General features: G+C 43.2%; 1 protein-coding gene across 4 annotated transcripts in view; it reads right to left on the bottom strand.

The window, feature by feature from the left end:
• Positions 1 to 19,465, bottom strand: part of TGFBRAP1 (transforming growth factor beta receptor associated protein 1) — a 77,591-nt gene extending 58,126 nt beyond the window's left edge. Inside the window, exon 1 of one of the 4 annotated variants that reach the window (XM_037019991.2) lies at positions 19,061 to 19,465. The gene's annotated coding sequence lies outside the window, so the exon portion shown is untranslated. Of the gene's footprint in view, positions 1 to 18,769; positions 18,791 to 19,060 lie in introns of those variants that run through there. The other 3 variants (XM_037019990.2, XM_037019989.2, XM_017676359.3) reach the window with 3 other exon arrangements.
• Between the last annotated feature and the right edge of the window lie 1,767 nt (positions 19,466 to 21,232).

The following is a 21,232-nucleotide window of genomic DNA, read 5'->3' as shown; positions in this document are numbered from 1 at the left end:
GCTTCCCTTTCCTCCCTCTGCTCTCCCATGCTCTCTGCTGCCTGTACAGGGGCTGCCATTTCTCTGCTACTATAGCATTATTCCTTCTTTACCTACACTTGTCCGACCTGCTTAAGAATTCTTTCTCATTCAGGGTAAAGAACCCTCCCCTGTCCAGGTTGAGGTTTCTCCTGGTGTTCAGGGGGTGACCTCCCCAGACACAGCTGCCCGACAACAGCAAGACAGAGCGATTCTGCTGGTCAACATGTGAACTGTAGCTCTCCCTTTGCAGGAGGACCAGAGTTTTGGGCAATCTATTTAACTTTGTAAAAGCATCATGTCCATAATTCTAGCTTCTGTCTTCACCTTTTCACTCTCTGTTCAGCATAAGAGACGAACTACACACACCTGCAGTGAAGAACATATGGAAAGAACTAAACATGTCATGCTGAGTCTCTGTGCTGGGATGGACTGGAGCGGGGAGAGGGAGCTGTAAAAAGTATCTGGTTTATTAAGAAGTCATAATTCTATAACACTTAAAGGGAATGCAATATTGTGTCATTACTTGGTAACTACATTTATTCAAATGCTACTAAAGATAAGGTTCCTACCTGCTTTAATAATTAAATGTAACTTATACAAAGCAGAGGGAGTGAGGTCAGTATCAGGGTGGTGTGACATGTTCCACCTTTTTAACAAATTAGACATCCATCCATGAACAAAAGCACCCAAGTGGTGTTGTGGGCTTAGGGGGACTAGGTGGAGTCTCACGCCCTGTGCCTGCAGTAACAGGCACACAGAACTCATGTGGGCTTGGGAACCAGTGGAGCCAGCAAGCCTGCCCAGCCCTTCTTGCCATGGCTGGGAAAAGACCTGAGAATGCTGACAGGGCAGGTACACACACGGGAAAGAATTTGCAGAATCCAGCCTTCTCGAGGGGAGACTCCAGGATGCCTCTGGAGCCAAAAAAATCCAAAACCAAAAACAAGTTTGGTCACAGCAGAGGAAGTGGCAAGAGGAACATCTCCTAGCACCACACCCACCATGGAAATGTTACACGGGGTTGAACCTCTCCAGGGAAAGGACAGCAGGCAGCAAGTGCCTGGCCAGCCAGGGTACAGGGAATGACAGGAGGATCCCATTTCTCTCCATCAGGTAGGACTTCCATGACTGGGGGTGGGACAGGGGAGACTGGGAAAGAGGCAGATAAGAATCTCAAAGAGCATGAAAGGAACCGTGGGCAGCAGGAAGTCCACTGGGCCTTTGGGAGGACCACCCTGCGGGGTCTGCAGGCACCACCACACCTGAATACCCCATGCCTCCTCCTACTTTGTGGCGGCTCCTCATGTGGGTTTCTATGGGCAACCTAAGCGCTCGGGCAGACAAGGACCCTGCTCAGAAAACAGGACTGTTCCATGGGCAAGCAGAAAACACAGCCTGGACTAGAGGTCACCTTCTGGAAAATGAAAGAGGTTTCCAGCAGCAAGCCTGCTTGGGGATTGTAAGAACCGCACAAAAGCTTAAGAATCTGCCACAAAAGGGGGCCAGAAGTGTGAGGCAGGTGTACCCACACTGAGAGAAAGCCTAGATAATAACAGCCTGGAACAGAACATCCCATCTGAAGGCAACTGGCAAAGGCCTGACAGAGGAGGTGCCTGTGGTATGTGCTACTGCAGTCGTGAGAAGGTGCACGAAACTGCAAGGGGACTATCAAGAAAATGCGCACCACAAAAAGGGTAGGATAATCCTCCAATAACCAAGTTCAAAGGTATGGCATTTGTGATCAAGATGATAGAGAATTCAAAATAGCTGTTTTGAAGAAACTTAATGAGCTACAAGAAAACTCATGGAATTCAGTGGAATCTGAAAAAAAAAAAAGATCAAAATGAGATTTTTACCAAAAAGAAATCATAAAAAAGAACCAAACGGCAATTTCTGCAGCTGAAGAACTCAGTGAGTGAAATGGAATATACGATAGAGGTGCAGTAGTGCACAATATACATGTGCAGTAGTGTAAAGCATTCAGAAAACAGAATACGTGAGTGTGGATAACGTGAAGGTTCCCATGGCCAGGATTTTCACCGGATCCTGGTTGGCTAGCTCACTACACACGTGTGGGCAATGTGTCATTATTGACTCTGTAAAGAGCGCTGCCCCATGCTCTGGGCAACACAGTGGCACAGCTGCAGGAAAGCAGAACAGAGGCTGGAGTGGTGGCAGCACCGAGAACAGAGGCCCAGAGGACAGCTGTGCCGGATGACTGTGCAGGGAGGCCCAGAGGCATAGACTGGATTGCTACATGCAGACTCGCTCTGAGTGGATGGGATTTTAGTGATTGACCTGCCACCATGGAAATAAAGTTGGATATAAACCTTTTCACCCTAAGAAGATTCCATTGTCATTATTCAGTCTCACTGAATCCATAGCGAAATTGCCCAGGGCTGAAACCCATTGGCAAGACAGTGAACTAAAGGACAGAATTTTGAAATAAACCAGTTAGGGGAGAACAATTAAAAATGACTGATAAGAGGGGAAGAGAGCCTTTGTGTTCAGTGGGATCCCATCAAAAAAAAAAACAAGTATTAAAATAATTAGGATTCCAGAAGAGGGTAAAGGGGGCAGAAAATTTCTTAAAAGATGTAACAGCTGAGACTTCCCAAAGTTGGAGAGAGAAGTAGACAGATATCCAAGTTCAGAAAGCTAACAGATCACCCTGTTATCTCAATGCACAAAGACCTTCTCCCAGACACTTTATAATGAAACTGTCAAAAACAAAGGATAAAGCAGCCAGGGAAAAAACACCACACTGTACCATACAAAGGAACCAGATCAGCGGATTTCTCAGCAAAAGCCTCACAGGCCAGGAGAGTGCCACACATGAATGGATAAAGCAGGTGTGGTAAATATACACAATGGAATATTATTCAGCCACGAGAAAGAAGGAAATCCTACCATTTGCAACACATGGATGGACCCTGAGGGCTTTAGGCTCAGTGAGGTAAATCAGACGTAGAAAGACAAATACTATATGATCTCACTTATATTCAGAATCTAACAAAGCCAAACTCATAAAAACTGAGAATAGAATGGGAGTTACTAGAGGCTGGGGCATGGGAGAATTGGGGAGATGTTTAAGGGTACAAGCATGGAACCAGTAAATAAGTAAGCCCTGCAGAGCTAACAAACAGCATAGTGATTATCAGCAGTACTGTATTACAAACTTCAGAGTGGTTAAAATGCAACACATGGCGCTGGCAAAATAACACTCTGGTACTCAAAAGCTGTTTACTCCTTTAAGCAGTGGGCAAATAGTCCATGATCTCATTCATGTGATAAATTTACTTAAAATATGAATTACAGAAAGATAAACATCAGGCCATGTCTTCCTGTATATTTTCTTGTATTATCATTAAATCCAGCTCATCAGGGTCTGAATTCAGAGTCTTTAACATGGTAATACACTTAAAAATGTCTCCAAAGTATACAATTAATACTTAATTGTGTGATCTCAAACTCATCTGGAATTTAAACTAACCTTTTATGCTAACTTCACCTTAAAAGTATAGGTATGATTTGAAAGACCAACATTTTAATATGTTTCCTAAATCTGGAAAATGCATACCTAATTAGGGAAAGGGACTGAAAAATGTTAGTATATTTATGGACAATAACTTGAGTAAAGATAACATTACTTATGCAATAAGCACCTCCAAAATGTGAAAAAGTTGGAAGACACGGTTCCATATTCCAAGAGGCTCCCAATCTCATTAAAGAAAAAAGACTAGAAAAATAAACAGGCAACACATGGATATAAAATGGGGAAATGACAGCGTCTTCAACAGTTGGTGTTGGCAAAACTGGACAGCTACATGCAAGAGAATGAAGCTGGATTATTGTTTAACCCCATACACCGAAGTAAATTCAAAATGGATCAAAGACCTGAATGTAAGTCATGAAACTACAAAACTCTCAGAAGAAAATACAGGCAAAAAAACATGAGTAACTTTTTTCCTGAACGCATCTCCTCAGGCAAGGGAAACAAAATAAAAAATAAACAAATGGGACTATATCATGCTAAAAAGCTTCTGTACAGCAAAGGATACCATCAGCAGAACAAAAAGGCATCCTACATTATGGGAGAATATATTTGCAAATGACATATCTGACAAGGGGTTAACATCCAAAATATATAAAGAACTCACACACCTCAACACCCAAAAAGCAAATAACCCTATTAAAAAATGGGCAGAGGATATGAACAGACCCTTCTCCAAAGAAGAAATTCAGATGGCCAACAGGCACATGAAAAGGTGCTCCACATCGCTAATTATCAGGGAAATGCAAATTAAAACCACAATGAGATATCACCTCACACCAGTTAGGATGGCCAACTCAGAAAAGACTAGGAACAAACGCTGGTGAGGATGCAGAGAAAGGGGAACCCTCCTACACTGCTGGGGGAATGTAAACTGGTTCAACCATTGTGGAAAGCAGTACGGAGGTTCCTCAAAAAACAAAAAATAGAAATACCATTTGACCCAGGAATTCCACTCCTAGGAATTTACCATAAGAATGCAGGACCCCAGTTTCAAAAAGACATATGCACCCCTATGTTTATTGCAGCACTATTTACAATAGCCAAGAAATGGAAGCAGCCTAAGTGTCCATCAGTAGATAAGTGGATAAAGAAGATGTGGTACATATACACAATGGAATATTACTTAGCCATAAGAAGAAAACAAATCCTACCATTTGCAACACTGATGGAGCTAGAGGGTATTATGCTCAGTGAAATAAACCAGGCAGAGAAAGACAATTACCAAATGATTTCACTCACCTGTGGAGCATAAGAACAATGCTGAAACTGAAGGAACAAAACAGCAGCACACTCACAGAACCCAAGAATGGACTAACAGTTGCCAAAGGGAAAGGGACTGGGTGGTGGCGGGGAGAGTGGGTGGGAAGGGAGGGAGAAGGGGAATAAGGAGCATTATGATTAGCACACATAATGTATGGGGGCAGGCACGGGGAAGGCAGTATAGCACAGAGAAGAAAAGTGGTGACTCTATAGCATCTTACTACGCTGATGGACAGTGACTGTAATGACGTATGCGATGGGGACTTGAGAATGGGGGGAATCTAGTAACCACAATGTTGTTCATGTGATTGTATATCAATGATACCAAAAGAAAAAAAATTAATTAATTTAAACAAATAAATAAGCAACAACATAAAGCAATGTACTATGGGCTGAAATTAAAATATTAATTACTTTCTACCAAATTAAGTATACACACTACTTGTGGTGATAGGATCTTAGTGAGTGTCTGAAAGTGCTAATGTAAAAACGTGGATTTCTTCTCCAGATGCAAACACAAACATTACTTTTTTTTAAATTAAAGTATTTGATATACAATCTTATGATGGTTTCACATACACAAAACAGTGATTTAACATTCACCTGTATTATCAAGACCTCACCCCCTCTACTGCAATCACTGTCTATCGATGCAGTAAGATGTTAGAGTCATTAATTGTATTCTCCGTGCTGTACTACCATCCCAGTGACCTACCTATGGTGTGATTGTGAATTATAGCACCCCCTAATCCCTTTCTTCCTCCCCACCCACCCTCCCCAACTCCTCTCCTTTGATAACCTCTAGTCCCTTCTCGGTGTCTGTGAGTCTACTGCTTTTTTTGTTCTTTCTGTTTCTCTTTGCACAAATATTACCTTTTAGTTAACACCTGTAGCCACTGTTAGAAGGTGTGGCTTTGGCATCTTCCCTTAGGCTGCTTAGGTTTCCTAAACCTTAGCTCAAAAACGGCAGTCCATCCTTTCTGCTACACATGCAGCAGAGCAGCTGATATTTTATGTTACCCATTCACTTCAAAAGTGGGTTTTTTTGTGTTCTTTACTTGAAGACCTATAAAACAGTTATTTATATAGGATTCTAGAGACCCTACTCCTTTTCATGGCACAAGAGAGCTGATCTGGGTGAGTTATGAGCAATGCAAGAGCACTGGCTCTATTCTGATTTCATGGACAGTCTGTCCCACAAGGTAAACACCAGGTTCACATGGTCCTCCCAGCAAGTTCTACCAAACAGTAAGAAATCACACAATTCCACTTTTACATAATATATTCTCCTGAGAATTAAAAAAAAAAAGGAACACATCCCACTTCATTTTATAAAGCTAATATGAACTATATTTTAATACCCAAACCAGATAAAGAAACAGGAAAAAGGAAAAATCATACATCATTCTTATCATAAAGATGCAAAAGTATTAAGTATCAGCATACTGAATCAACCTGTACATGTATTTACACACACACAATATGAGTAAGTTGGGATGCAATATTAGTTTAAAGTAGTAAATTGATTTAATTCACAACATTCACAAAATAAAAAGAAAAAAAAACATTAAACAAGGAAATAAGACCATTACCATCATTGTGTATTATCTCCCCTCAAATATGTTGAAGCCCTAACTCCTAGTAATTGTAAATATGGCCTTATGCAGAAATAGGGTCCTTGTAGATGATCAAATTGCAATGAGGTCATTAGGGTGGGCCCTAATCCAAGATGACTGGTGTCCTTATAAAAAGGGGAAATATAGACACAAGACAGACACGCACAGAAAAAAGACAGGTGAAGACACAGGGAGAAGATGGCCATCTACAAGCCAACAGATGCCTGAGGCTACCAGAAGCTGGAGGGAAGGCCTGAAACATTCTCCCTCAAAAGCAACCAATCCTGTCAACACCCTGACCTCAGACTTCGACATGCCAGAATTGTGAGACAATAAATTGATGTTGTTTAAGCTACCCAGTTCACAGTACTTTATTATGGCAGCCCTAGAAAACTAAAATACCATCTCTATTCAAAACTATACCAGTTGAAAAATAAGAATAGTTATAAAGAATTGAACACAAACACATAATTATTTACAGACGATATTACTGTTGGCATGAAAACTCAGAAGTAATCTACTAGAAATAAAAGTTTAAAATATTGTTCAATTTAGAAAATCAATATACTAAGTAATCAGCATTTCTACATACAAACACCAATTAGGAACTTTAATCTTAAAAAAAAGCCTTAAAAAAGATATTTACAAAAGTATAAAAAAACTGGTACAAAGGAATTATCTAACAAAGATGTTTAAGATCTTCATGGAGAAAATCATAAAATCTTATTGTTAGACATTTAGGAAGATCTAAATTATAATCCCAGCAGACTTTTCTGTAGAAACTGACAAGCTGGTTTCAAAATTTAAATGGAAATCAAGTACATAGAATAGTCAAAACAATCTTAAAGACAAAGAAGAGTTCAAGGACCTACACTCAACTGATTTCAGAAATTGCTATAAAATTGTAGTAATTAAGACATCAGGATAGACAAATAGATCAATGGAACAAACAGAATGCCCCAATTTAGACCCACACGTATATATTCAATTGGTTCCTAACAAAGGCACCAACACAATTTAATGGGGAAAAGAAAGTCATTTCAATAAATGGTACTGGAACAGGATAACCATAAAGGAAAAATTTAACCTTAATTATCCCTACCTCACATCATAGATAAACATTAATTTGAGATACATGAAACTATTTTAATAGAAAAACTAAAACTGTCAAGCATCTAGGGAAAACACAGAAGAAAATCTTTGGGGCCTTGAGGTACATAAAGATTTCTTAGGATACAAATGTATATATATGTATACACATATATATGCACACACGCACATATATATATCTGGCAAATGGCTCATATCCAGAATATATAAAAACTCCTACAAATCAATAAGAAGACAAACTTATTTTAAAATGAGCAAAAGATTAAAAAAAAAGGTGTATGAATGACCAATAAGAACATGAAAAGGTGTTCACCATCATTAGTCATCAGAGAAAATTATTCTAAGCCACAAGATACCATTTCACAGCTATTAGAATGACTGCAATTAAAAATACTGACAACACTAAATGTTAATGAAGACATAGAATAGAAATCTCATATTCCGTTGGAAGAGCATAAAATGGCCCCATCACTTTGGAAATCTTGTGGTTTTTTTATAAAGTTAAACATGCATTTATCCTGTGACCCCCACAATTCCACTCCTAATGTTTCCATTTCTCTTGAGTATACCCCAATATCCACAAAAAGACTTGTACAAGTATAGGCAAGCAGCCTCATTCATAATAGTCAAAAACAGGAAACGGCTCAGTTTTACCCATTTGTACCCATTTAAATGGGTGTCTTCATATTGTGGAATACAGCTCGGAAATAAAAAGGAATTAAGTATGGCTAAAAGCCATGTGGATGAATCTCAAAAACACTGAATGAAGGCAGAGAAAGACAAATACCATATGATTTCCCTTATTTGTGGAATGTGAAAACAAAGCAAAGCAGAAGGAACAAAACAGCATTAGATGCACAGACGCTGAGAAGGGACTGGTGGCTACCAAGGGGGAGGGGGGTCGGCAGGGTGGGGAGGAGGCTGTTGAATCACTGTGATGGACATTTGATATAAAAAAGAAAGATTAGCAGCTTAAAACACCAGCAGCAACAAAAATAAAAGAATTAACCTAGAATGAATGAATGGGTTTCCAACAAATCTAAAATTTTCAGGATTTAGAAGACTGATGACTTCCAGTCTTTACTTCTATTGGTCAATAAATGAACACATTTGGAAAAAAATATATTTATTCTAAAACTGTTTAAATTGTAAAATAAATCACTCAGGAGGTTTGGTGAAAAAAAAAAAAACACTGAATGAAAGAAACCATACCTATACTGTAGTTTTCCATTTATATGAAGTCCAAAAGTAGGCTAGAGGGACAGACATCAGAATAGGGTTGATTTTGGAGAGAAAGGGGTGACTAAGTGGAAAGTGGCATGGGAAGTTTCTGGGATGACAGAATATTCTATATCTTGTTGGACATGCTGGTTATAGAGGTGTATAGATTTATCAAAATTCACTGAACTGAGCACTTAGGGTCTGTGCATCTTGCTGTATGCAAATTATGCTTCAATAAAAAGAAAACTTCCCCCTAACTGACCCAGAGAAAAATGAAATTCCAATAAAAATTCTAACAAGTGTGTGTGTAACTCAACAAGCAGATTATAAATTCATATGGATGAGAAGGGCCAGAAAAAAGCAAAATGCTTTTGAAAAAGATAAGGCAAGGGGATCTGACACAACACATAAGATGTAATACCAAGCTATGGTGATTAAGATAATGTGGTACAGGTATGACACGAGCCCTGGAGAATATATTTTGGTGCCCAGATACAGACCATGTGTATACGGAACCTTGAACTATGACAGAGTTGCACTGTATATCCTGGGGTGTATACAGAGTATAAACATGTTCAATAAATAGTCCTAGGACAACTGGATGTCCATACAGAAGGGGAAAAAAACTACATTTCTACCTTACTATAAATGTAAATAATCAGAATTATTCCAGATGAATTTAGTGTCTTAAGTATGGAAGGCATAACTTTAAAACTTTGAGAAGAAAATATGGACAAATATGTTTAGGGTAGAGAAGAATTTCTAAAATAAGGAAGCATAAAACCCTTAGGAAAAATGTAATTCATTTATGTTAAAATGTACAACCTCTGTTCTTCAAGATACCATGAAGAGGAAAGTTTAAACAGAAAATATGGGGGAGATGAGAAGACACTGATATCACATATCTGACAAAAAAATATACCTGGATGAAACAGGGAACACCTACAGAAAGGAAGTAACAAGAATCTAAGAAAAGAGGGGACAAAATAGAAGAGGAAACATGAGTGGCCAGTAGACATGGAAGAATGCTCAACCTGGTTAGTCATCTGGAACTGCAAATCATCTGGAATGACAGTTATCTGTAACTACAAGACTTTCTTTATATCCATTAAATTGGCAAAACATCTGAAGTCTGATGACATTAGCTATTTGCAAGAACATGGAGCAGTGAACACTCTCTACACTGCTGGTGGAGGCTTGTAAATGGGCAAGACCATTTTGGCATTAGCCGGGAAGCCCTTGATGTTATGAGTGAGCCAGCGACTTCACTTCTAGGCAATGCCCTATAGAATTTATGTTCACCAGGGCGTAAGCAAGAAAGCTGGCAGCAATCTTGATTGAGAAAGGGCAAAACTGGAAACAATTAAGCTTTCCTCGACAGGATGCACGCTGTACAGCAGCGAGGGTACAGCTGCCTACAAGGATGACTCTCAGCGCTGAGCAGCGACAGTGCAGAATACTCTACACTTGAAGGGTACAGGAGGCTGTGCAAGACTAAAAAACATGAAAATCCAACTAATGTAATACTTACGGTTTCAGTCAAACACAGTAACATCCTAAAGAAAAGTACACAAATCTAGGGAGGAGAGGATGGGGAATGGGAGTAACCTTGACTGCAGAAGTATTAGTCATGTTCTGTTTCTTAAGTTGAGGTTGCTTTTATTATTATCCTTATATCTTATACAGACTATACATTCTTCTTTAAATGTACTAAATTATTAAAATTATTTCTCTCTCAGATTGGATATCTATATATATTATATAAAATTATATTCATTTCCCCCAAACCAGCTTAGCCTGGAAACAGATGAAGAACATCAATTTAATAAACTTGGTACAACTCACTAAATGCATATACCTTACTTAAAATTTCATTTAATGTAAACAGTTATCATTTTAGTATGTGATTTACTTGCAATTTCTTAAGTTTGTGTAAACCCAATGTTTAGTTTACATTGTATCCATATTTACAAAGTCCAAAATAAGGCCTCCTGTCAATTACTTCCATAAGTCCCCTTAGATTATTAGAAGATGGAGAAAACACTAACGTGGGATAGAATGCCTATTGGGCAAATGCCCTGTCCTGGGTCACTGCACCCTCTGGGGTCACAGCTTCCAAGAGGTCAGCTTCTCACCTCCTGGGCTGCTACCCATCTTCAGCTTCTTCCTCAACTTCCATGGCCATAAAAACACCTCCATTCATATTTTTCAAGACTGCTGTTACTGTCTTGCTCCCTTTTCTTCTACTCTGTATTGAATCTCACTGAGGCCAGGCCTCATTTAAAGTCATGTAGAAAGAATCACCATAGAATAAGAACAATGTTTGAAATAGATGATCTAGACATAGAGACTTGTAGATTCAACATTACAAGATTAAAGAAAAAAAGTATATATATATAAACTCCTGATCTGAGACAGAAATTAATATATTCTGCTAAAAGAATGCTATGACGAAATGGTATTTATTAAGATGGGATCTTTATCGGTAATTATTACTCTTGAACCAAAGAATGACATCCATTCTCTCCTGTCACAGAATGTGCAAATTTTGGAGAGCACTTAAGACAGGCATGGTGTCCCAAGCATCTGCAAAAATGTCATATTTGAGAATTACCAACACTTTAAAATGACAGCTCTATGTGCACCAGGAGTCCATCTTTTCCTGGGTAAAAGCTCAAAAACTCATCAATTTTATGGCCTTAAAACAGGAGGAACTTGCCTAATGATCAAAGCTAAAGATGAATTCTTCCTCTACATTTTGAGAAGGACACTCTGAAGTTAGATTCACTATTGTCTCTTTTCACTTTTTTTTTTTTTCGGAGTTTCTGCTAGTCCATTATGAGTGAAGATGGATTAAACAGTCATTCTCATATTGTACTTCAGATTCAAAGCCAATCCTGAGGATGGGCAGAAATGTGGACCTCCCGCCTACAACAACACCATGCCGTTACCCTCCTTGAAATGCTCTGGAAAGCATGCCACTGCCCAGAAGATAAACTCCAGACTCAGCATAGGATGTGAAGCCCTTAGAAATGTACCCCCAGCCAATTTTTCCTCTTATTTATAAAGAGAAGCCATAGTTATTAGCCTATTCATATTATTCTAACATTCCATTCTGAATCCTTGAACTAGCCAGTCACTTGTGTTTGAAAGAGCCAGGGTCTAAGTCTGCAGTGTCTGGGGTATGCTGCGGACCCCCCCCCCCAGTGTCAGAAGGTATCCTCAGCAAAGCAACCCACCTGGGAACCTTTCCAAGGGATTAAAACCACTAGTCAGAATATAGTTATTAACTACACTGCTTTGCTTGAACGTAACGCTGTAGCACTCCCTAAAGAAAAAAAACATCCCCTCATTCTCATCTGCCTTTCAGTCCCTTGGGCATATGGCAAGTAGTAATGCTTGGGGGTCAGGGCCAGTGTCAGAGGGGGTGTGGGTAGGATGCCAGACCGACTGATGACCCTTCCTGGGCTGGCCAACCACAGCAATTCAGGAGTTAGGTACCAGGACGCTTGCTTTCTTTGAATCCTCTGTGATTTGCTGTATTTCTATAAATACAATGACTTTTTAATAGTTTATATTTTGTTATTTTAATCAAAGACTTTCTTTTTATAGAAAACTAATGTTTAAGAAGTTTCTCAATGAGCCTGGGCAAATGTCCTTAATAAGATCATGAAGCCACAGACAGATGCCAACATTTGCTACAGGGAGAAATCTTTTAGAAAACCGTAAATATCTGTTCTAAAAACCAAACCTCTACAGGAATTATCAAAAGCTGTCACACAGTCTTAACACTCTTGAAAAGGGCTGGGGAATACAGGGAACCTTCCAAGTCACACCTGGTTTTGTCAACTCATGGCATGGTCACTTTGGTCATCCCGTATGACCCAGAAAGGAAGCATCAAGGGCTGAGGACAGTGCCAAGGGGAAGTCATCCTGGACAAGGGGGAAGGGCAGAGGGCCAGAAAGGAGCGCTCTGCAACATGGAGAACACCATGCCTGGCTTCATGCTCCAGGATAGCCCTGAGAGAGGTTTAAAGCATGAAAACTTAAAAGCAAGTGCGAGGCAATTTTCTAGTGGTTTCAGAAATGGAGGCTGACCTGTGCCTGGGGGACAGCCCCAAAAGGTCAGGTGAGGGACTCAGCTGGATGGAGGACATGTGCTGGCAGTGGCCTGTCTTGGAGCAGGTTGTTAAATAAAGCAGCCACAGTGGGGACAGTTATCAAGGGGCCTCTGTGCCAGGGTCCAGCTTCTGTGTTTACATCTTTGTGACACTGAGCACAGTGCTGACCCTCCCATCCTCCTCCTTGCACACGTCTACCCCCCCACTCATCTTCCCTCTGCTGCCCACCCTGTTGTGGATACATAGCGGGACACGTAGGTATGCCTGGACATACCATATTTTTTCTATGGCCTGGAAATCTCTATTTCTTATGCTATGTTCCTGACAGAATGAACAGCCAAATCACAGGCTCAAAATTCTTTACTGGATAGGAAGGGGCAAATCTTGCTAGCAAAAGTTCTTCTATTGCAAGCTGCCTTCAGATGCTTTCTTTGTGCTGAATTAGCAAAATAAAATGTTATTTGAAGCTCTCACTTAAAATCAAACCTCCAGTTCCTACAGTTGTCTCCACAGGCACTCTGACGGCCACCTCCACGGTCTGTGGAAATAACACATTTAATAAAACCACATCACTGTCTCAAAACTTTAGTTTGTACCTAAAAGATGAATTTTGGTAGCTTTGTGGGCCAATCAGCTCTCTTCTTAGGAAACAAATGGATTAAAACTACAACTGACATCACCTCATGATCAAGGAAAATATGAATTATCTTAGAGACACTCTAAAATCACATGAGATTTGATATCACTTAAAGGCTCAGTGGTCACAAACATAATTGTATGTGTGTGTGTGATAAGAAGGCTTAAAATCTTTGTTTTTTAGACTGCAGTTGACTCCTCAGAAAGAAGCCTCCCCTGAATCTTCACAGTAATATAACAGGGTAATCAGGGGGATTGGGCATTGGAAACAAAAGAGAAATATGTGGGAAACAGGATGTTTGTGTTCTGGCTCACCAGGGGCACGAGGGGAAGGGAGGCTTGCTCATGGAGGCAGGGGCACCAGCAATTTCCTGAGGACAGTGGAGCCACCAGGGATGCAGTGGAGTTTCAGCAGAGGTATTCCTGCTGCTCTGGGGTGGGGGCATCATTGAATGCATCCCAACATTAAATAAAAGTGTAATCCAGGCATGTCACCACTGTGGCATTCTTGACAAAAACATACCACTGCAGCCTAATCATGGAAAAATGCCTGACAAACCCAAACTGGGGCAGTCCACCAAACCCCCAACTCTCCTCAAGTGTGTTAAGGTCATAAAACACGAGGAAAGACAGAGGGACGGTCACAGATTAGGGGCCAAGGAGACATGACAGCCACACACAACATGGGGGAAGCTGGATCCCAAACAAGGACCGCAGAACAGAAAAATACATCAGTGGAAAAACTGGTGACGTCAAATAAAGTCTGTAGTTTGGTCAATAGTTTGGATGTTAATTTATTAGTTTTATTTTTAATATATTAGATGTTGACAAACAGGTAGCTGAGTTAAGGGTATACATGAATTCTTTTGCAAGCCCAAAGTTAGTTCAAAACACAAAGTTCAAATTAAAAGGTAAATGTAATCACAGCTTCTTGGTTTATTATCTTGCCTCAGAGTAATCAAAGAGAGCTAAAATCTCCTTTTCTAGCAGGGAAGGAGACATTCAGAATGATCTGAGCGATGGATGGGAAAGGAAACAATGCAGCAGGCAATGGGCAGTCCGACAGAATGCCCCTTAGACCACAAGGCTACGGGAGTGATTTCATGATCTTTTTTACTGAGTTCCTTTGGAGGTGATTTTTCTTAGGATTAGCATCCTAGCTTACAATTACAGGTATGATAATACCTACAAATTAAGTTATTTCTCCTGAGAATGCATTTCAAAGAGGAGAGTTTGGGACTTTTGCTCATTTGAAACATTCTCTACAGACACGTTCAGATTAGACTGGGGTGAATGTGACCCACTGGGTCCAAAATATGATATACCATGAACTTCAGGAGAAGCAGGCAGGTGAGGGGCTGGATGGTGAGCAGTAGGTAAGAAGCACTGTGAAAGAACAGAGAGATGAGGCCTGCTAAGTGCCCTCCGTCAGGACCAAGCCCCAAAGCTAACCCGGGTCACTGGACAGCAGTAATAGAGGGGACATGGTGCAAAGCAGTCATTCTCAATATTGATCTGGGCACTAGTGGCTTGGCCACCTTCTTATGATCTTGGGCAAGTCACTTAGAGCCTCTGGGCTGGTCACCCCCCTTGTAAAATAGGAGTTTGGACTGTACTACATGCTTCCCCTCTACCAATCCTTAGCTCCTTGGTCGGCAGGGTAGTAGTGACACCATTGTATGGATGCTAAGACTTCAGGAATGCTCATTAGGTGCCAGACTCTGTACTAAGTACCCTCTTTGCTCACAAGTCTATAGGTGAATACTGTCATTATTCCATTCTGCAGGGGAGGAAACGGAGGTTTGCAGAGGTTGAAAGACCATGGGGGGTACAGGCGGCTTGATTCAAGAGGACAGTACCTTGGCTGTGGAGCCGTGTGGGTTACCCAAGTCTAGACAAGGATAGGCACCAAGGGACTATTGTTCTGCCTGGCCCAGCCGCCTCTGGAGGCTCCTAAGCACTGGTTTTGGTCAGTTACTGTGCACTGGATATAAATGGTTTCCTTTCATTCTCAGTTCCCTGAGAAGCAGATGCTATTATGAACATATAAGGACTTTTGGGAGCCTGCTCAAGGTTACACAGCTACAAGGTGATGAAACAGTGATTTCAACTCCAGGTTCTGCTTCTGACTCCAAGGCTGTATTCTTTCCACTCTACTGAATGCAGGGACAAGTGAAATTTCAGATGCTCTCTTAGGATCCCGTTGAAAGTGACGACTCTAAGCATGCGGCTCCTGGCTCCAAAGGACAAGGCCTACAGATGACTGCCCTTGCGGTTCCCAGCAGGGTTCCTGTCCTGAGTGCAGAGAGGAATCCTATTATCCTCCCCCATCCGACCTCCCTAGGGGTCTCTGCTGCCAAAATGGCTTGCCCCTGCCTACAAACCCTAAACAACTTTTGTCCCAAATAGATGCCTCTTACCAAGCGGAGGTCAGCGTCAGCACTCCCTGGCTGAACTGCAAATTCAGAATGGTACATTGCCACATTTCTCCATTGACCTAGTCATCACAGCAAAACAGGATATACATTTACATGACATAAACTGTTCTTACAGAACTGTGCCCATGCCAGCCCCATGTGCTTCCCTAATTTCTCACAGCCATCCACTCAATGACTTAATCTGGAAATCTGCCAGGGATCAACAACACATTTATTGACTGGTACCAAAGAGAACTTTCCCCCTTTTGAAAATGAGGACAGTACCTGACAGTCATTTCGTGTTATCTTTTGCTCTTACATGACAGAGATAGCATGAGACCACTTACAGCACAATAAACCTGTTTCGATAACCCAAGACTGTCTTAAAAAAAGGAAGGGGTAAAAAAAATACAGCTAAGGTCTAACACTTAACTAGTCATCTAGTTATTACCCTAACTTGTTGTCTAGTACACCTAGATGTAACTATTCATCATTGGTATCCTTTTTCTGGGCAACACTAATCAGAATTACTTAAATATATATGTAAATAGACATACATATGTGTGCATACACACTATTTACACATACCACATATACACACAGAATATGCATGCATAATGTGTGCATATGTATTATGTACATGTCATATACATCCTATAATAGTAACTTCCGCCAACAGTTATACTGAAGAAGACACGTGGAAAGGGAGCAGAGCGGGAACATGAGTCTCTAGGGTGTTTCCTTTACACCATCCTCCTCAGGACTCGACCTTCAACAAGTGCCTACTGGATGCAGGGCAACTGTCCTCTTTTACACACATTATGTTCTTGACTCAATTGCTCAGCAGCAGCTACCTGACTACCAAGAAAATACCTTCATCTCCAATCATCTGCCATATTCCACAAGGCCCTCAGGACGTCTCCTCTTCCACACGAAGCACTCAAACTTGTCTGGGCAGCCCCAAATTAACTTGTTACTTCTACATTCACTTAATGGCCATGTATTTTTTCATAAAGAAAAACGGGTCACATTTGCCACAGAGGAGATGAGCTGTAAAGTACAGATTATTTGGCTGTATCCAAACACCTGGCTGCCACAAATGACAGCCGCAATGTACTTCTAATGAGGGCTGGATGCAGACCCAGATGAAGATGCCTAACCCGTGAATTTCCTCAAGTTCTCGGAAAGGACCACAAATGCTTAATATGAGCAGGAAAGAATAAGCCATAACAACTGCCTATCTCCCCACTCCCAAACGGTGAACACAAATGCTACTGTGGCAAATCAGGCCCAGAAAATTTAACATTTTTTTAAACAGTGAGGCCTGTACTTTTTAAACTAGTCAACTGAAGCTGCTAAGGGAGCCTCACAAATCCCTGTAGCCGGGAGGTTAGGCAAAGGCTGAAGCACCTGAGGAGCCTGCTTGGTGGACAAGCCGTCCCCAGCGTGAGGAGATCAGAGGCCTGCTGTTCACAACTGTGAATGGAGGCGAAACAGCAGAGAACCTGAGGCAAGGGGTGTCATCACACCTCTCACCTGATTTCTTTGTGAAATGAATACTGCCATGTATACAGCATATTGGAATGCAGACCCGGCAAGAAGTCTAGCACCAGAGTAAAGCATTCATTGGGTTAAGTTACTCAGAGCACAAAACCGGTCATTTTCAGAGCTGAGAGACAGGCAGCCCTACATCCTCATTTATATTTATTAATAATAATATATTGAGCACCTACTCAGTGCCTGGCTCTGTGCCAAATGCAAATGCACATTGTTATTAGAATGCATGTATCTTTCCAATTTAACGCCTGTTTTGATGGAGGAAATTGAGACTCAGAACATTCAGCAATTTGCCCAGGACTCATAGTTTGAAGGTGGCAGGGTCAGACTTGATCCCACAGCTCCACCCCATGACCACAGCGGGGCATCACTGGGGCCCTTCCACTGGGGCCTGGAAGGGCTCGCTGTAGCCAAGTTCCAGGAGCTTCCGGTCAGGGCTCTTGTAAGTGCCACTCATCACTTCAATTACTGTTGAGTCTGCCTGGCTGGCAGAAATGGAAGGAAAAAGAAAAGGATGCATCTGGGCAGATGTTCCTTCCTATTAGACCGTAGCGCTGGGCGCCCTCACTTGTCCACTAGCTTTCAGCTGATCAACAGAAAGAAGCAAGACCAGGAGGAGCAGACCCCTCCATGTGGCAGGTGCTGACCAGGTAAGCCAGCTCACACCCCGAGGGACGCTCCTCGCACATTCCCTCCCTCCCGGTGGACTCATTTGCCCACAGGCACCTCAGCAAAGGCTGATTAAACCCCGCTGAGGTTTTGATCCAGCACCCAATATAGTACATTTATGTAAATAACAACTATGAGAATCCCCATTTCCAGCAGCCAGGCAGGATCCCCAGAGCAGCGGCCTGGCGGCTTTGTCAGGGTCAATGGGCAGAAGCAATGACAGGTGCAGAAAACTGGAGACCACAGCTTCTGTCGTTCAAGTCGCCCCCATGTAACACAGGGAGGCAAGAGGGAAACCCGGCTGCTCCCTGCACCTCCAGAAGGCAATGGAAAGGAAAACTCCTGTGGGGGTAGCAGCCTCCAGCCCTCGCCGTGGGCTGAGGGCAGGGGCAAGGTCTCTGCCCTCCTCCCCAAAACACCCGTGCTGTCAATTCAGGCCTGCCTGTGACCCGGAATTTGAACTCTCCAATTCCCGAAGCTCCATGAAACAACAATTACAGCAGCAAAACATTCCCTGCATGGGGCGGCCGGGCAAGGGGCGCAGGGCTGTAGCCCTGCTAGGCCCCCAGGAAACGAAAAACCTACCTGGGTCTAGGATTCGGCCTTCCCAGATCTTCCCCTGCCCTGAGCACTCGCACGCTCCACACCCACCCCTCACACGCCTCAACAGCCGCCGCAAACCCGGCCCGGCACGCGCGCCCCAGCCCCCGACACCCGCACGCTCGCTCGCGCGCGCGCCCCTGACCCGCCCGCACACCTGCACGGCGCCCGGCGCTGGCCGACCCCGGCACACATGCCCGCTCACCCCGCCCCCGCCCCTCCCCATCTCCCTCGGCCCGCCGGCACGGTCCGCGCCCCGCCGTCCTGCGCACTCACCGCGCGGCGCCCCGGCCTCCGCCGCCTGCCAGCCCTGCGCCTGGGCCCGCCGCCAGCCGCCCGCTCCCGGTCGCGGCTCCCGGGCTGGCCAGGCCCCGCCGCCGCCACTTCCCGTCACGTGGGGCAGCCCGGCGCCGGCGGAGGGCGGGCGCTGCCTCCCCGCGCGGACCTACCGCCCCACGCCGCCATGCCCGTGGGGAGGGAGCGGGCCCGTGGGCCCGCGGGCAATCCCCGGCCTCGGGTCCCTCCGCTCTGGGGGGATCTCGGCAGTGCCCGCCTCCGGGGCGGTTAGAGGGTGCGCTGAGTTCATTCCTGTGTGGCACTAGAGCAGTGCATGGCGTAGGGTGGATACTCAGTAAATGGCAGCGAGGACCGTGGTTGTGGTGGTTCAGGTATTTTCTCCTCCCTCGCTGGCACGTAGAGTTTCACGAAGACACGGCCTTGCCTGATTTGCCCACCACTCTATTCCTAACACCCACTCTGCGCTGGGCACAATGTAATCACACAGGAAATATCTACTGAATGAATGAATGGCTGACTCTGGGGAAAGCCTTGGCCACGCCTCACCCGACAAAGCCGGGCCTGGGGAACTGACTGGGTGTGTTCCCCGTGATACTGAAGTGTATTGTGGGGCATGAGATGCCCACCACCCCCAGCGCACAGCTAGTCCAGGACCCACGAGCTGAAAGGATGTCCCTAGGGGAAGCCGTTTATTTGCCTGACATACTCATTTAAGAAGGGTGTCCTGGGACTATTTTACTCACTCCTTTCAGGAAATTCTATTAATAGCTTTAGGTCAAGCCACCATGAAGAATCCTAGGTTACCAGGTATCAATGAATCTCTTCAATATATAGTCAAAATCCAATTTAATTTATGAAAGAATTAAGAAAGCTCCTTCCAGAGCTGTCAGCGCTCAATGCCTAGCATATAAAAAGCCGTATTTCTGAATGACTCTCCTTGACTTTAGAAGCCACCGGTACCTGCGCCCTCAGCTTTTGTCAAGCCCCTGGGGGATTGTAAAACAAAGATGTTATCCCATGCCAGGAAGCAAATCTCAAGATTCTACTCTGTGGTCTTCTGTTTCAAAGGGAGGAAAAAAAAAAAAAAAGAGCCCAAATAAGTTAAATGAAGGAGATAAAGGCCCATCAAGAATTAATCTGTGGCCTGTCTTTAGGCCCTTCCCTTTTGAGTACATGGTCACACACATGCCCAATTCCCAGACAGTGCTTCAGCTCTGACCCAGTGGACCGGCAGCTCAGCCTCCAGGCGGGGTACACCGCTCCCAGAAGTGTAAAGCTATGTCCATCAGTTGTGCTCCAAGGGCAAGCAGTAGGGAATGGACTCTCACATCGAAAGAAGCCAGAGCCAGTAAAGCCAGGAGCAGGAAGGCTCCACAGCAAATCCAGCTCAGTCTTCTCATTTTGCCCCAGCTCATAAAGATTCTGTGACTGGTCATCAGTTAACCACTGTTGAAATAAGGCTGCCAGTAATTTTACCAGCAAAATGAGTTTATTTAGGAATACCAGAGAATTTCAAGTCTAGACAAACAAGCTATGGCAAAATCATAAGCATGCCCATGCCCAGAGAACAAAGGGGAGGCTCTTAGAGAGGAAAAGGGGGAGTGTTGGGGGACTTTTCTAAGCAAAAAGTTCACTGGAGTTAGCTGGGAGTCCCAAGTGTCACGGGTGCTCATTGGTTGGGTTGTAACAGTCTCTCATTGGCTGCTCTGTTGCCCAGCTGTTGATGGGGGAAGCAGAAACTCTTTCCTCCTTCTACTGGGTAGTAAAGTAGCCAAAATAGTATGAGCTGTATGGCGTCTGTCTCTTTCTTCCTGTTGGGTCTGCAATTGACTGAGAGTGGTGACCATGAGCACTCCCGCAGCAGGCCTCCTGATGTCATGCCAAGGAGGCTTCCCCTGTATCAGTTTTCACACCACTAATCCAGCAGGGCCTAGAATTCGTGCTCTATCATAACATCCTAGAGAGAGACAGACTAGTAGCAGAGGTGACATTTACTGAGTGCTAGACACTGGGCTAAGAGCCATACAGCGATGATCTCATTGAAGCCTCACCATCCTTACCAAGTAGGTACTATAAATTTCTCCATTTTACAGATGAGTTGATCAAGGCAGAAAAGTGAATGATTTGCCCCAAATTCCAAGAACACAGCAG

This window comes from Manis javanica, chromosome 1 (genome assembly GCF_040802235.1).
Source record: "Manis javanica isolate MJ-LG chromosome 1, MJ_LKY, whole genome shotgun sequence".
Taxonomy (NCBI): domain Eukaryota; kingdom Metazoa; phylum Chordata; class Mammalia; order Pholidota; family Manidae; genus Manis; species Manis javanica.
Note: the sequence above shows the minus strand (reverse complement) of the source record. Positions and strands in the feature narration are given on the sequence as shown.